General features: G+C 41.3%; 1 protein-coding gene across 1 annotated transcript in view; it reads right to left on the reverse strand.

The window, feature by feature from the left end:
- Positions 1-14,713, reverse strand: part of ABHD12 (abhydrolase domain containing 12) — a 324,548-nt gene that overhangs the window by 266,842 nt on the left and 42,993 nt on the right. Inside the window, 1 exon segment of the mRNA XM_030196277.1 lies at positions 7,419-7,447. The gene's annotated coding sequence lies outside the window, so the exon portion shown is untranslated.

Genomic DNA, 14,713 nt, shown 5'->3' on the forward strand with positions numbered 1-14,713 from the left:
ACCTTTTGTTGTCTGGTCATTTTATTTTTCAAATCATGTTGACCCAGATTCTGGTTTCTGCTATCCCTCTGTCTTATCTTAACTCCAAGGTCTCCTGTCCATTTGACATTTCTACCCTCCATGTCCACTATCCATCTTCTTCCATCACTGTGCCTCTGTCCAGCTTCTCCCCTCTCTTCCTCCCCCAGGCCAATATATCTCTTTCCTCCCCAACCCCATCCAGCTTCTCTCCCTCTCTCCCCTCTTTCCAGCATCTGGTTTGCTTGCTTGATTGTCTGCCTGTCCACCCTCTCTCCCACTGTGAGGCCTGGCATCTCTGTTTCCCTCCCCCCTTGTGCTGTTCCAGGAGCTCTATCCCTTCCATCCAGCCCCCTCCTCCTCTTCCTCCCAGACGTCCAGCAGCTTTCTCCCTTCCCTCCAGCCCTTTCCTCCTCCTCCTCCTCTTCTTCCCACATCTAGCAGCTCCCTCCGTTCCTTCCAGCCCCCTCGTCTTCCTCCCACATCGATTAGCTCTCTCCTTTTCCTCCAACCTCTTGTCGCCTTTCCTCCCACAGTTCCAGCTGTTCTCTTCCTGCCTGGCCACGCTGCTGCACTTCCACTTTCATTTTCAGCTGTTGCTGCTAGCAGCCATTCACAGTTCACACAGGCTCTTTAGAGCAGCCTGCCGCGTCTTGACCTCTCTGATAGAATTTCCTATTTATGCGAGTGCCAGACACAGCAGAGAGAAGGTCACCTTAGAATGCCTGTGTGAATCGCTAACAGCAATGGGCCGATAAATGAAAGCTGCGGGGCAGAGGGGAGCAGAACAACTACGATGACGAGCTGCGCGGCTGCGATGCGACCTGCAACTGCTTCCCTGCCGAGCGGACTGCCGACCCGAGTCTGCCACTGTACCTCTGCACTGCAAGGTCGAAAGGTAGGCGGGCTGGATATCAGCTGAGCACAGGTGCCGTCTCTGCCGCGGTGGTACGCTAGGCTGCTGCAGTCAGTGCAGTGTGTCATGTGTGCTTGGATGGTGGGCGGGCCTGAGCCTAAATTGGGTGGGCCTGGGCCCACCCAGGCCCACCCGTAGCTACGCCCCTGCTTTGCCAGATCTTGTGGTTGAGATTATTAAAACATGGGAACTGTATTATGAAGCACATTAAAGATGCACCATTGGTTGAACATTGTATGGAAAAAAGACATAGCTGAAGACTAGACTAAACATTCTCCCCCCAAATTCTATATAGGTTGCCCAAAGCTGACCATACAGTGCAGATGTGTGCACAAGTTAATAACAGGATGTAAATTTTTGACATTAAGTAGCACTAATTTGGATTTGCACATTGATCTGCCTGTGCACTATTCTATAACACTGTATGTGTACTATATAACACCTGACACTAATCAAAAATTATCAAACCACCCTATCATATACTAGTTTTCTAGACCTAAGTCGCCACTTTTTTCACATGGACCTCTCAATCCACGGTTTGCCTGCCTCCTCATTGGTCACTATTTAGTCATCAATATTGTAACTCCTTCATTATCAAATTCTGTTTAAAACTATTTTCTTATACATTTCATATATAAGCTGAGAGAAGAATACAGCATGAACAGCAAGAAAGCAATAGGAGCAGTTAATCCTTTTAAAAGATTTAAAAATCATTTGTAGGATATTATAGTCAATCCAATACCTAATAGGCAATCAGTGTTACCTCCATGAGTACTGGGGTAATATGCTCATATCTGAAGTCTCTAGTAAAACCGCAGCAATAACATTTTGAGCAAGTTGAATCTAGTAAACTCACTAAAGCATTAGCATAATCAAAACAAAGGAATATAAAAGCTTATAAAATCTTTAAATCTCTAGAAGTTAACAATGGTATAAGACAATGTAACATCTAACTTAAAAAATGTTAATTGTACAAATATTTCTCACGCAACTGTGGTAAGAATTGAACAGATAAATAAGAACCCTGCAGAAACCCCACACCAGGGAGAAACAAACATCCCTAACAAGGACAGATTGTGTTTGGTCCACTATTTGATACTTCACACATTTTTTATATATATTACATTAAACATTTATTGAATGTAGATTATACCATACATTTTCTCACACACTTACATAAGCCTTATAATTTACATCACATTCATTTTGTCACCTCAAATTTATGCTTTTTGGCTGGAAAGAATTATACATAAAGGGTTGAGAATGCTTATTGGGGGGGGGGGGGGGCACAAAATAATTTTGAAAAATTAATGGAAGGGGATCAAATTTGACATGGAGGAAAAAGAGATGGAAGCAGAAAGAAACAAAAGTGGGCCAAATTGGCCTCAAGATTCCAGAAAAATAAGCCCTCAAAAACAGCACAACACATTTATATGGGAGAAAATTACACCTTCTGCAACAAAGTTAGATATAGTGAAACTTAGTTAGGGCAGTGGTTCCAAAATATGGTCCTGGAGGCACCCCAGCCAGTCAGGTTTTCAGGATACCCACAATGAATATTTATGAGAGATTTGCATGCACTGCCTCCACTGCATCCAAACCTCTCTCATGAATAAGAGTTTGTCTGTATTTGTAATTTATGTTGACAATTATGTTTGTATTTTGTTTTATCCGCTCAGAATTGTAGATGATGCAGGTTATAAATTTTATAAATAAATAAATACAAAACATCACCCTTTTACTGCTAGAAGAAGGAAGCTATAAAGCTTTATTTGAGCCCTGCTCGGGAAGAATGGACCAACAGCACCATCTATACAGGCTATCCCTATAACATATGGACCGTACGGATGGACATAGATCCATAAGCACTTAGGCTCCGATGTTCAAAACTCCAGCGTTGTTCAGAATAGTGCTGTAAAATTACCACCGGAACAGAACAGAGCAATGCCCTAATGCAAATATAGGCGCACTCATAGCGTTGAGCATTAGGGAATTCATTGGGAGGATTGTGCTTCGGCATGCTCCTGTGCACATGCGCCTGGTAAAACCTGAACACGAAGCACACATTGGCATGCTTTCTGCAGCCTAAATGCTTGGATGCTTATATTTAGATGTAGGAAACAGACACCAATGTGTGTTTTCACTTTAGACATTTTGAATTTTTTTTTTTTTTTTAGCATGGACACTTTAAATTTAGATGCGGGAAACAGACATCAATAAGTGCTTTTGGATGGGTCTTCTGTTTCTCATGACCAATGCTTAAGGGCTTGCACGGGCTTCCTTCTGCTTCCAAAAGCCATCAAAACCGGCAGATTTTGCAGAAAGATTCATTAGAGAAGTAAGAGAATCACAAAAAATCTTCTCTTCCTACAGCCTAATGCCTGCTTCAACCTGGCGTTATTGTTTGCAGCGGTAAGGCAGTTTTGTTTTGGGCGCTCTTTCCTAAGCATTGGGGAGGATTACAAAAGGATTGCATTAACATGAGCTTGACTACATTAGCATGCTACTTGCATTGTTCATCTGCGTGCTCATTTGTTCCCATGCTCCAGACCTCTGACCATTCTGTGCAAGTAAATGTGGATGCTAGTACGGCACTAAAGGCCTCTTGCGTCTGCGTTTAATTTTGAGCATCAGGGCCCTAGTAAGAAGTTATCTGTGGTAAGAGTGGGTGAAAGAGACATGAGTAGGATGTGAAGAATGAGAACAGATCAGAAGGGAGTGTGAGAGTTATGCCTTTATGGAATTTGAAATTAGGGTATGACAAACCATTCCTAATTTAGTTTTCTGTTATAAAGCATTTGAAGGTAGCTAGCGTGTGTATTAGAAAATAGCTTGCTGATAGGTAGTAGTAGTAGCAGCTTGCGTTTCTGATGAATGATGAAGAGTGAAATTGTTGAGCACTTCAATTGCTCTGTACAAAAATCTTTAAACAAAAAAATTATCTAGACAATACCAACCTCAGCATTCATTTCTGGTGGCATTCTGTCCTACAGATTCATAAATTTGAAATTTCCTTTGCTATTAAAATTAATACATCAAGCTAAAAAAATATGGCTACCAATTGAACACTATTTGACAAATGGTCAACCCAACTCTTCTATATAATGTTCATTTTTTTTGTCTACTTGTCTATATGCAGAAGCAAGTAATAACCTTCAAATACCCTAATTTGGTTGTATAGTGTCATGTACTCTAACAAGCCATTTAAACCCTTGTACTAACACATTATTGCATAAAGGTCATTGTATTCATATCTTAATTTTAGGTCTTCAGCTACTATTACTCTTCCTACTCCTTTTCCCCCCCTTTCTCCTGTCTTTTCTTGTTCCAATTACCTTATTATTTATTATTCGCCCTATACATTTTATACATTTTCTATTTTCAAGACATTTACTTAATCTTAAAATTATAATAAAAGTTTAAGTTTGAAAACTTTATTATAATGTGTTAATGGTTATCACTTTGCATAACTTACTAGAAAATGTACAAATAACTTTTTAAATATCTATTTTCCCTGTCCCTTTTATGTATCCCTCTTTTCTAACAAAACTTTCAATAAAATCTCTTTAAAAAAAAAGAAAAAGAAAATAGCTTGCTGATAAGTAGTAGTAGTAGCTTGCGTTTCTGATGAAGAGTGAATTTGTTGAGGACTTCAATTGCTGTTTTTTGTTGTTAAAACAAAAATCTTTAAACAAAAAATTATCTAGTTTTGTTAAGTACTTTCACACCAAAACCACTGTCAAAGCCAGCATTCTTTCTTAGTAGAGCGGTAAGCCATGGTCCCAGTCATTTGCCTTCTGAGCAGTTCTTAGTGCAGAGCTATAAGCCAAGGTCATTTTTTTTTATTCTTTTTTTTTTCCTTTTGCCATATTATGGGTGAGTTTACTTAGAAGCATATTTTCAAAGCACTTAGACTATGGAACTTTGTAAGTCTTAGTGCTTTGAATATGAGCCTCTTGGGCCCCTTTTTACTAAGCTGTGCTAAGAGGTGGCCTGCGCTATTAATAGCGCGTGGATTTCCCTGCACACTGAGGCCACATTTTAACGTGGGGTAAAATGGCCAATTTTTGCCCTTAACTACACCTATTTTCTAGGCAGTAAGGACTCACGCACTAACCCATTAGCACTGAACATGCCCACTGTGCCTCCAAATACGCCCCAGCGCTAGAAAATAAAAATTATTTTTTAGCACATGAGAAGCACATATATATGCCAAAACTACTGTGGGATACTTCATTGCACCCCGTGATAGGCATTTTTAACCTGCAGTAAGCACACATTAGTGCTTACCGCAGCTTAGTAAAAGGGCTTCTTAGTTTCTGGTCATTTCCTTGTAGACAAAGTTAGTTTTGTGACTTGACTATTCAGTTAAAAGATTTTGTATATCCGGTTAAAAAAAAAAATGTGTATCCATTAAATTTCCATTCTACCTGCAACTCCTCCTTTCTTCTATATAAAGATTTTGGTATGGTAGATAATCACAAACAGCAAACATCTAGGAAACTAAGGTCACCTTTAATTGAGCACGAGAAATGTGCCATTAGGGTCATGACTGTTTCTGAAACATTGTCTTCTTGATCACATTATACCGACTAGGAAAGGAGGTAATCCAAACTGCAATTGCTTCATTTGGAATAACAACTGAAATATTGCTTGTACACCACAGAACTTTAGACAATAGAGTGAAATGGCTACATTTTATAAAATTATTTTGTCTGCAGAGTTCAATAAAGGTATTTGAATAAAGGAGAAGGAAGAGTTTTATTTTCACACGCCATGTTTTGCCTGGATGAATGCAGAGAGTGGCCTCTATTTAAATAGTAAGAACTACAGTAGAGTCTCGATTATCTGACGGGTCATTCCATGCCAAGTGGTCTAAAATTAAAAAAAAACGTTCCCACCATCATGTTCTCCAATTTTGTTCAAATTTTATCTGTTGCGCGAGGTCTCTAACTGCAATAGTTGCAGATCTAGACCCCCTTTTCTGAAAGGTTGTCAGTCCATGAGCACGCGACATTTACCAAAATGCCATTTTTGGGGTCTAATAAAATCCAAACACAGTTATAAGTTTTTGATGCTAATTCCGATGAAATACATTTTAACATTATGGATGCAAAATCCAGTCAAACAAGTTGACTCAAAGTGTGCATCAAAATTGGTCGCGACTCATCGGAACATATTTGGACCAATATTCAGACCGCAACAACTTCCATACAAAGATATGGACTTGAAATTTTGAACAAGCATTATGCTTGTGCTGGACATAATACTGCCAGATTTGCAACTAACCAGCATCTATAACCGCCCTGCAGGATCTCTTCAAAGTTGGCACTGTCAGTGCACATGGTAAAATGTACCAAAGTTCAAAGCCAATTATTAAAAAAGAGTCTGCCTGAATCAGCTTGTGAACAGTATCATCTGAAAGAGAAAATTGTGCTCTACAACACTGATATGTTTTTGTTTTTGCTATGCTACCATTAAGTAGCCATTTACGCAAATCAAAGTATGTTATAATAGTGCTCAACAACTTTTATTCCCAATACAATCAATTTTTTAAAAGTCAAAAAGGCTTAACAATGGGAGAGGAATGCCATACTGTGCAAACTAGAATGTCACTTGCATTACACAGTCTTACAGTATTTATAACTCTTTTGTTTTAAATCTCTGTACATCTTTGGGACAGCAGACTGAACACTGACTATGCCTTACAGGAAGCGAGTTTTCTGCATATGTATTTCCTTCTCCACTCTCTTCATGAATGTTCACAGTGTTGGATGATGGCATTGAAAAACTGCCTGTAGCCCAAAATGCCACCCCGCCACAGCATTTGTTGTGCATGCAATCTTAGCAGCTGCAGACTGATAATGGTAGGGAAAGTAATAATGGTTCCATAATGAGAAGGGAAAGTAGTAGGGCTATAAACAACCTGCTGTTCTGGTTGGTTTGGTCTGCTCCTAACATGTGTGTGTTTGAATTATGAAAAAAGTTCAGCCATCTTCTCATGATGGGGCATGCTGTTGGCTAATATTTCAAATTCTACTTGTATGCCATTTTCAGGCACCATTGATAGGCATGGTAAACAGTCTGCCAAATGAATATCATTTGTTTCAAAATTGCATTTTATTCCAAGTTTGTGCATGTTATGAATGAAACTGAGTTAGGTGAAAAATGCAGTCCACTAGTGTACAGCCAGAGAAAATACTGCAGAAAGCATTCATTGCGGTGCTTTCAAAATCCAATACTATTTAGTCTGGGTTGGCACCTAGAATGATTTTTTTTTTTTTTTGGCAAAAATTCAGTCACACAGAACATTGCTTATTTATTTTAATTAATTTATTTATTAAGCATATTCTCCTTTTTTTGTCCAGCAGATGACAGCAAAACATCCTGGGGTAGAACTTGTAACAAGAGCACCACCTCCTCTACCTCACTCCCTGGTTGAGTAATGATATTGGGGGGGGGGGGGGGGGGGAATCAGATATACCTGCCTGTTGTCTTCATACTCTGGAGGCTCTGAAAAGAAAAAATAAAGTACATATTAACTACTGATCATTGAGCATAGGTGCTGTGAATGTTACTAGTAACATGAGGCATATAATCACAACAAAAAAAATAAAATACAAAATCCATCAACCCTAGCAGGTTAGAGATCACAGCTTGTACTGCCCATCTCCAATGAAAACCTGTGCCACATTTTTCTAGTATATATGGGCTGATAATCTGGAGTGCCTAGGAGGGTGCTCTGGCAACGGAGAGAATACAGAGGTGTAGCGGTACCAAATATTATCTGGTTCTATTCTGTGGCCCAATTTAAACATTTGCTAGATTGAGAGTTGGGGACCAATAGATCAGTTATTCAGTTAGATTTTCATGTCTATCATGCCTTCTTAGGCATTTGTTGTGGAGATCTGACTGCAAACAGGTGGGGGAGGGTATATCTCCAATCTTTTTATAAAGCATCTTTTAGACATTTGGATGGATGTAAAAGGGCACTGAGGTGATGGTTATAAACTGTCAACAAATGAACTTTTATTTATCAGGGGAAGGTCTTCCAGAGAGTGGGACTGATCTTCTTTGGAAATATGACCTAACATAGTAGAACATTTTATTTTGTTTTTTTATTTTCAAATTTTAATAATTACAATATTCAATAAATCTTGAATAAAATACACGAAATATACAACATCATCATAGGGAAACAATAATACAAAGAGAAATAGAAAAAAAACCTATCGACCACAATTTAGGAATTGATCCAAGAAAAAGAAATTAAATTATAAGCTAATATAACAAAGCCTGTTCTCTAATTGTTAAACCAAAGACTGCACCATGCTCTGTTGACTTAATCCAAGTTACTATACAGTGTTACATTCAGGATTAAATTTTCACAATTAGACTCTCTTTGCTTAATAAAAAATCCTCTAACTGCTTAGTTTCAAAAAATTGATATTGCTTTGTTTGATACAGTATCCTACAAACACAAGGAAATTTCAATTGAAAATTTGCTCCTAAAGCTACTACCCTAGGACGCTGTAAAAGAAATAAGTTTCTTCTCTTTTGGGTTTCCCTGGATAAATCTGGGAAAACCCTTACTTTTGAACCTAAAAATAAAGAATTCAAATGTCTCAAGGACAGTCTAAGTACAGCATCTCTATCTAATTCTAATGCAAATGTCACTAACAAAGTAGTTCTTTGTGTGACAACCTCCAGAGATGATTCCAGGAACTCAGTCAAGTTCATTACACCTTGAGGGTTTAAATTGTCTGGGTTTTTCCCAGTAATTTGCAAATAGTATGCCCTTGTAATAGGTGGTAAAGAATTTTCAGGTAGTCCCAGGATTTCTACTAAATATTTCTTAACCATTTGTACTGGTGACACAAGTGGAGATTTAGGAAAGTTAATAATTCTTAGGTTAAGTCTCTTTAATTGATTCTCCAAATATTCCAAGCGTTTAGAGACAAAATTCCTTTCTTTAATCAAAGACTGCTTCACAATTTCCATTTTTTCAAGTTTGCCAGAGAGGGATTTTACCTCTGCTGCCTGGAGATCATTAATTTGTAATTGTTTCAATGTAGACCCAGCTAAAACCTTGTTAGTTTCAGAATTCTTTACTAGAAATGTCAAATAGTAGTAGTAGTAGTAGTAGTATAGTTTGTAAAGCAGAGAGAGTTGTGGAATTTAAATCCCAAAGTGACTCTAATGTCACTACAGCAGGTCTTTCCAACTTCCCTTCAAAAACCAGTGGAGGTGCTTAGCAACTTGTTCCAGGATACTCACAGTCACAGCAGGAGTAGAGCTTTCCTCTGGAATATTCAAGCTTACAGTGTTTGTTCCAGCTTCCAGCAAATTCCCTCCCTGAATGCTCCTTTCACCTGACAGGATTGAAGCAACAGGAATCGCCACAAAGCTCTGTCTTCCTGGTTGAGGTGGTGCTGTACGTGGGACAGGGCTCAAAGAAGCCTCATCGACACTGTCGGTCGGCTCCAAGGGGTGGACTCCAGCAGCCGGAGTAGAGGTCATACCTAAGCCAGACGCAATTCCAAAGTGTTCGAGCGTGTGGGGGTTTATTGCCTGGGGCAGAGGGAATCTCACTGACTTTCCCTCGTCTCTTACCCATCTGAAACAGCAGGTAAGAGGCTCTTTCCAGAGTCAGCTTGAGCACTATTCAGAACGTGTCTGTCAGTGCAAGTCACACCGTCGCCATCTTGGATCGCATCCTAGCTATTAGATTGTAAGCTCTTTGAGCAGGGACTGTCTCTCTTTGTTAAATTGTACAGCGCTGCGTAACCCTAGTAGCGCTCTAGAAATGTTAAGTAGTAGTAGTAGTAGTAGTAGAACATTTTATTGATTGGCCAAAGTATAGCACTTCATACACGTGCGAGGACTGACAGGGGAGGCTGTAGAAGAGCAGGAAAAGTTGGAGCAGTTATGGGAGACAATAACCACATGAATGAGGCCATTACTATTTTTCCATATGTTTTTGCAGGGTTGGCAATTTACAACATATAGGTTCATGATCCAGTGGGAAAGAAATATAGGAGAAGAGTTTAGTGTTATGCAATGGAAGAAAATCTTTTTAGAAACTAGGAAGATCTCTCCCCTGTGTCCTGGTGCGAGACAATGTATACAAAGTCCTGACCAGATAGTATTTAACCCCAGCTAGACTGGCATTTATTTACCTGTGGTTTCCTGATCAGTGATGGAGACAATGTGAGAATATGGGAACTATGTTACACATGTGGTAGGACTGTTCCAAGGCTCAGGAATTTGGGGGGCATGTCTTTTTGGTATTATGGGCCCAAGGAGAGGGGGTAACGGTTGCTAAGATACCTAAAGCATGTTTACTGAGTTGGTGTCCGGGAGGGAGGTGACCTAAATAGGCAAAGTGAATCCAATGTTGGGGGTTGGATTCAGCTTGTTGCAAAATTGTTGCAAATTGGAAAAGATTGGAGGCTCTGATGGTGCATGATTAGAGGAGTAGGCTGAGAACATTAGGGGACATGTAAAAATTGAGGGATAAATAAAGGGGAATTTCCAATCCAGAATGGAGCCAACTGACCTTAATACTGCCCATAAGATAAGGTTGGGGGGGGGGGGGGGGGGAGGCATTTACCGGGTGGGGAATTTTACTAGGAATTTTACTTAGATACTGTTTTTTGGAGTTGTTTGTTCTTATTCCATGATGCTGGATGTTTGTGCTGTTACCTCAGTTTGAATTGTATTTTATATTAATAAAAAAGTTACTAAAACATTTTCAAAAAGAAAAACAAACAAACCCTGTGCCACACAATGCAGTACTCACAAGGGGCAAATCCAGTCATGGGTGCAATTGCTCAAGCAACGGCTGGGGAGGAGAAAGAGGAGCCTGAGCTGGGGCGAGGGATGGAGGGAGGTCCCTGTGGTAAGTTCTTGAGAGAGAGAGAGAGGATGCAAATGTTGGATGGAACTGGGGAGAGAGAGGGGCCAGATGCTGGATGGAGGAGGGAGAAAAAGAGGAAGGACTCTGGATGGAAGTGAGGATAGAGAAGGGTCAGAGAGAGAGAGGGGGCAGACACTGGACAGAAAGAGGTCAGATGCTGACCAGAGTTAAGAGGAGATCGAGGAAAGAAGAAACAAGAGACTGGGACCAACACAATTAGAAAAAGTAAACGGCCAGCCAACAAAGGTAGGAAAAAATGAATTTTATTTTTAGTTTAGGATAAAGTAGTTTTGTAATTTTACAATATTTTCCATTTTTTGTGTTATTTGTATTTGTTAACCTATAGTGATTGAAATATGTCAGTTTTTGAAATTTGCAAGGGGAAGGGGAATAGCAGCAGCGCAGTGAACAGGAAAGAACCAGGATGGCGGGAGCGGCGGTACAGGAGGCCTCAGGCAGCAGCCAGGTGGGGGGCCCAGACCACTCAGTCCAACCTGCAGGATTATCTTTTAATTTATGGCTGCCTCTCCCTGCCTCCTTTCCTCCCATGTTTCAAACCTCCTCTCTACTGTGGCACCATCCACGTCTGTCAACGAGGCTGTTTCTTCTTACAACAATACTCTATCCTCTGCCTTAGACACTCTTGCACCTTTGATGACCCGCCCTGTAAGGCGTACAAAACCCCAACCTTGGCTGACTTCTAATATCCGCTACCTACGTTCCTGTACCCGCTCCGCCGAACGCCTCTGGCGGAAATCTCGGGCCCTTGCTGATTTCTTACACTTTAAGTTCATGCTGACCTCCTTCCAATCTGCTCTTTTACGTGCCAAACAGGATTATTATATCCAACTGACCAACTCTCTTGGCTCTAATCCTCGACTTCTCTTCACCACATTGAACTCTCTCCTCAAGGTGCCCCCTCCCCCAACTCCCCCTTCACTATCTCCTCAGACCCTTGCTGAATTCTTTCACAACAAGGTTCAAAAGATAAACCTTGCTTTCTCTACCTCACCAGCTCTCCCTCCACTAGTCCGTTCCCCTCTCTCTCCTTCCCCTCATTCCCTTTCCTCCTTTCCTGAAGTTACTATTGAGGAAACTACACTTCTCCTTTCTTCCTCAAAATGTACCACCTGTTCCTCTGATCCCATTCCCACCCACCTTCTTAATGCCATCTCTCCTACTCTTATTCCTTTTATCTGTCACATTCTCAACCTCTCACTTTCCACTGCGACTGTCCCTGCTGCCTTTAAACATGCTGTGGTCACACTTCTCCTTAAGAAGCCTTCACTTGACCCTACTTGTCCCTCTAATTACCGACCCATCTCCCTCCTTCCTTTTCTCTCCAAATTACTTGAGCGTGCTGTTCACCGCCGCTGCCTTGATTTTCTCTCCTCACATGCTATTCTTGACCCATTACAATCTGGTTTTCGCCCTCTCCACTCAACCGAAACTGCGCTTACTAAAGTCTCCAATGACCTATTACTGGCTAAATCCAGAGGTCAATATTCCATCCTCATTCTTCTTGATCTTTCCGCTGCTTTTGACACTGTCGATCACAGCATACTTCTCGATACCCTGTCCTCACTTGGATTCCAGGGCTCTGTCCTTTCCTGGTTCTCTTCCTACCTCTCCCTCCGCACCTTTAGTGTTCACTCTGGTGGATCCTCTTCTACTTCTATCCCTCTGCCTGTCGGCGTACCCCAGGGTTCTGTTCTTGGTCCCCTCCTCTTTTCTATCTACACTTCTTCCCTTGGTTCATTAATCTCATCCCATGGCTTTTCCTACCACCTCTATGCTGATGACTCCCAAATCTACCTTTCTACCCCTGATATCTCACCTTGCATCCAAACCAAAGTTTCAGCGTGCTTGTCTGACATTGCTGCCTGGATGTCTCAACGCCACCTGAAATTAAATATGACCAAAACCGAGCTTCTCATTTTCCCCCCCAAACCCACCTCCCCGCTCCCCCCATTTTCTATTTCTGTTGATGGCTCTCTCATTCTCCCTGTCTCCTCAGCTCGAAACCTTGGGGTCATCTTTGACTCTTCTCTCTCCTTCTCTGCTCATATCCAGCAGACCGCCAAGACCTGTCGTTTCTTTCTTTACAACATCCGTAAAATCCGCCCCTTTCTTTCCGAGCACTCTACCAAAACCCTCATCCACACCCTTGTCACCTCTCGTTTAGACTACTGCAATCTGCTTCTTGCTGGCCTCCCACTTAGTCACCTCTCCCCTCTCCAGTCAGTTCAAAACTCTGCTGCCCGTCTCATCTTCCGCCAGGGTCGCTTTACTCATACTACCCCTCTCCTCAAGACCCTTCACTGGCTCCCTATCCGTTTTCGCATCCTGTTCAAACTTCTTCTACTAACCTATAAATGTACTCACTCTGCTGCTCCCCAGTATCTCTCCACACTCGTCCTTCCCTACACCCCTTCCCGTGCACTCCGCTCCATGGATAAATCCTTCTTATCTGTTCCCTTCTCCACTACTGCCAACTCCAGACTTCGCGCCTTCTGTCTCGCTGCACCCTACGCCTGGAATAAACTTCCTGAGCCCCTACGTCTTGCCCCATCCTTGGCCACCTTTAAATCTAGACTGAAAACCCACCTCTTTGACATTGCTTTTGACTCGTAACCACTTGTAACCACTCGCCTCCACCTACCCCCTCCTCTCTTCCTTCCCATTCACATTAATTGATTTGATTTGCTTACTTTATTTATTTTTTGTCTATTAGATTGTAAGCTCTTTGAGCAGGGACTGTCTTTCTTCTATGTTTGTACAGCGCTGCGTATGCCTTGTAGCGCTATAGAAATGCTAAATAGTAGTAGTAGTAGTAGTAGTACTCTTCCCCTGAAGAGCCTGAGGAAGCTGATAATAGACTGACTGTACAGAAAAATTAACTAGCTATAAATTTTTTTTTTTAATGCAGAATCAGTATGTATGTTTCTCCCTGCTTTCAGGACACCCTTCCTGAGAAGGGGCTGAGGGAGTGCCAATTAAACTTCAGCCACTCTAAGGTAGCAGCACTAAATCAACTATTTGGGAGGACTTTTTAAACAAAGCTCAGAAATGATATCAGGGAGGACAAGGGGGAAGGGACCCGGCCACCTGAGTTTAGCACCCCTGAGGCAACTAAAAGGCCCCACGGACCTCTGCCTCCACATAACAGGCTTTCTGCTTGTCAGAAATAAAAGGATGCCCAGAGAATAAACCAACAAGAGAAAATACAGAAAAAATAGAGAAGTACAAGAATGAGACTGAAGGGCTCACCACCTTCCACCTGCTGAAGACTGAGATTACAGGATCTTTCTCTGGCTGGCAAGGGCTCTTATTGGCTGTCTCTAGAGTCACAATTTTTTTCTCAATCTCCACCTACTGGAAGGCGTGCACAACCCATCAGTCACATTCTGGGCCAGTCCGGAGGGACGCTAAGGAAGGTATTTTTACATCAGGCTTGGATGCTGTTCAAAGTTTTGACCTTCGCTGCTGTTCCTCTGGGGGTTTTTTTTACCGTTCTTCTCATTTTATCATAGTCTCCTTTTTGAAAGTTAAACGCTAACGTATTGGATTTCCTGTACTTCCAAAGATGATATCAAATCTGATCATATTATGATCACTGTTATCAAACGGCCCCAGCACCATTACCTCCTGCACCAGATCATGCGCTCCACTAAGGACTAGGTCTAGAATTTTTCCTTCTCTTGTTGAATCTTGTACCAGCTGCGCCATAAAGCAGTCCTTAATTTCGTCAAGGAATTTTACCTCCCTAACATGCCCTGATGTTACATTTATCCAGTCAATATCGGGGTAATTGAAATCATCCATTATTATTGTGTTGCCCAGTTTGTTAGCCTCCCTAA

Source organism: Microcaecilia unicolor, chromosome 3, assembly GCF_901765095.1.
Source record: "Microcaecilia unicolor chromosome 3, aMicUni1.1, whole genome shotgun sequence".
NCBI lineage: Eukaryota > Metazoa > Chordata > Amphibia > Gymnophiona > Siphonopidae > Microcaecilia > Microcaecilia unicolor.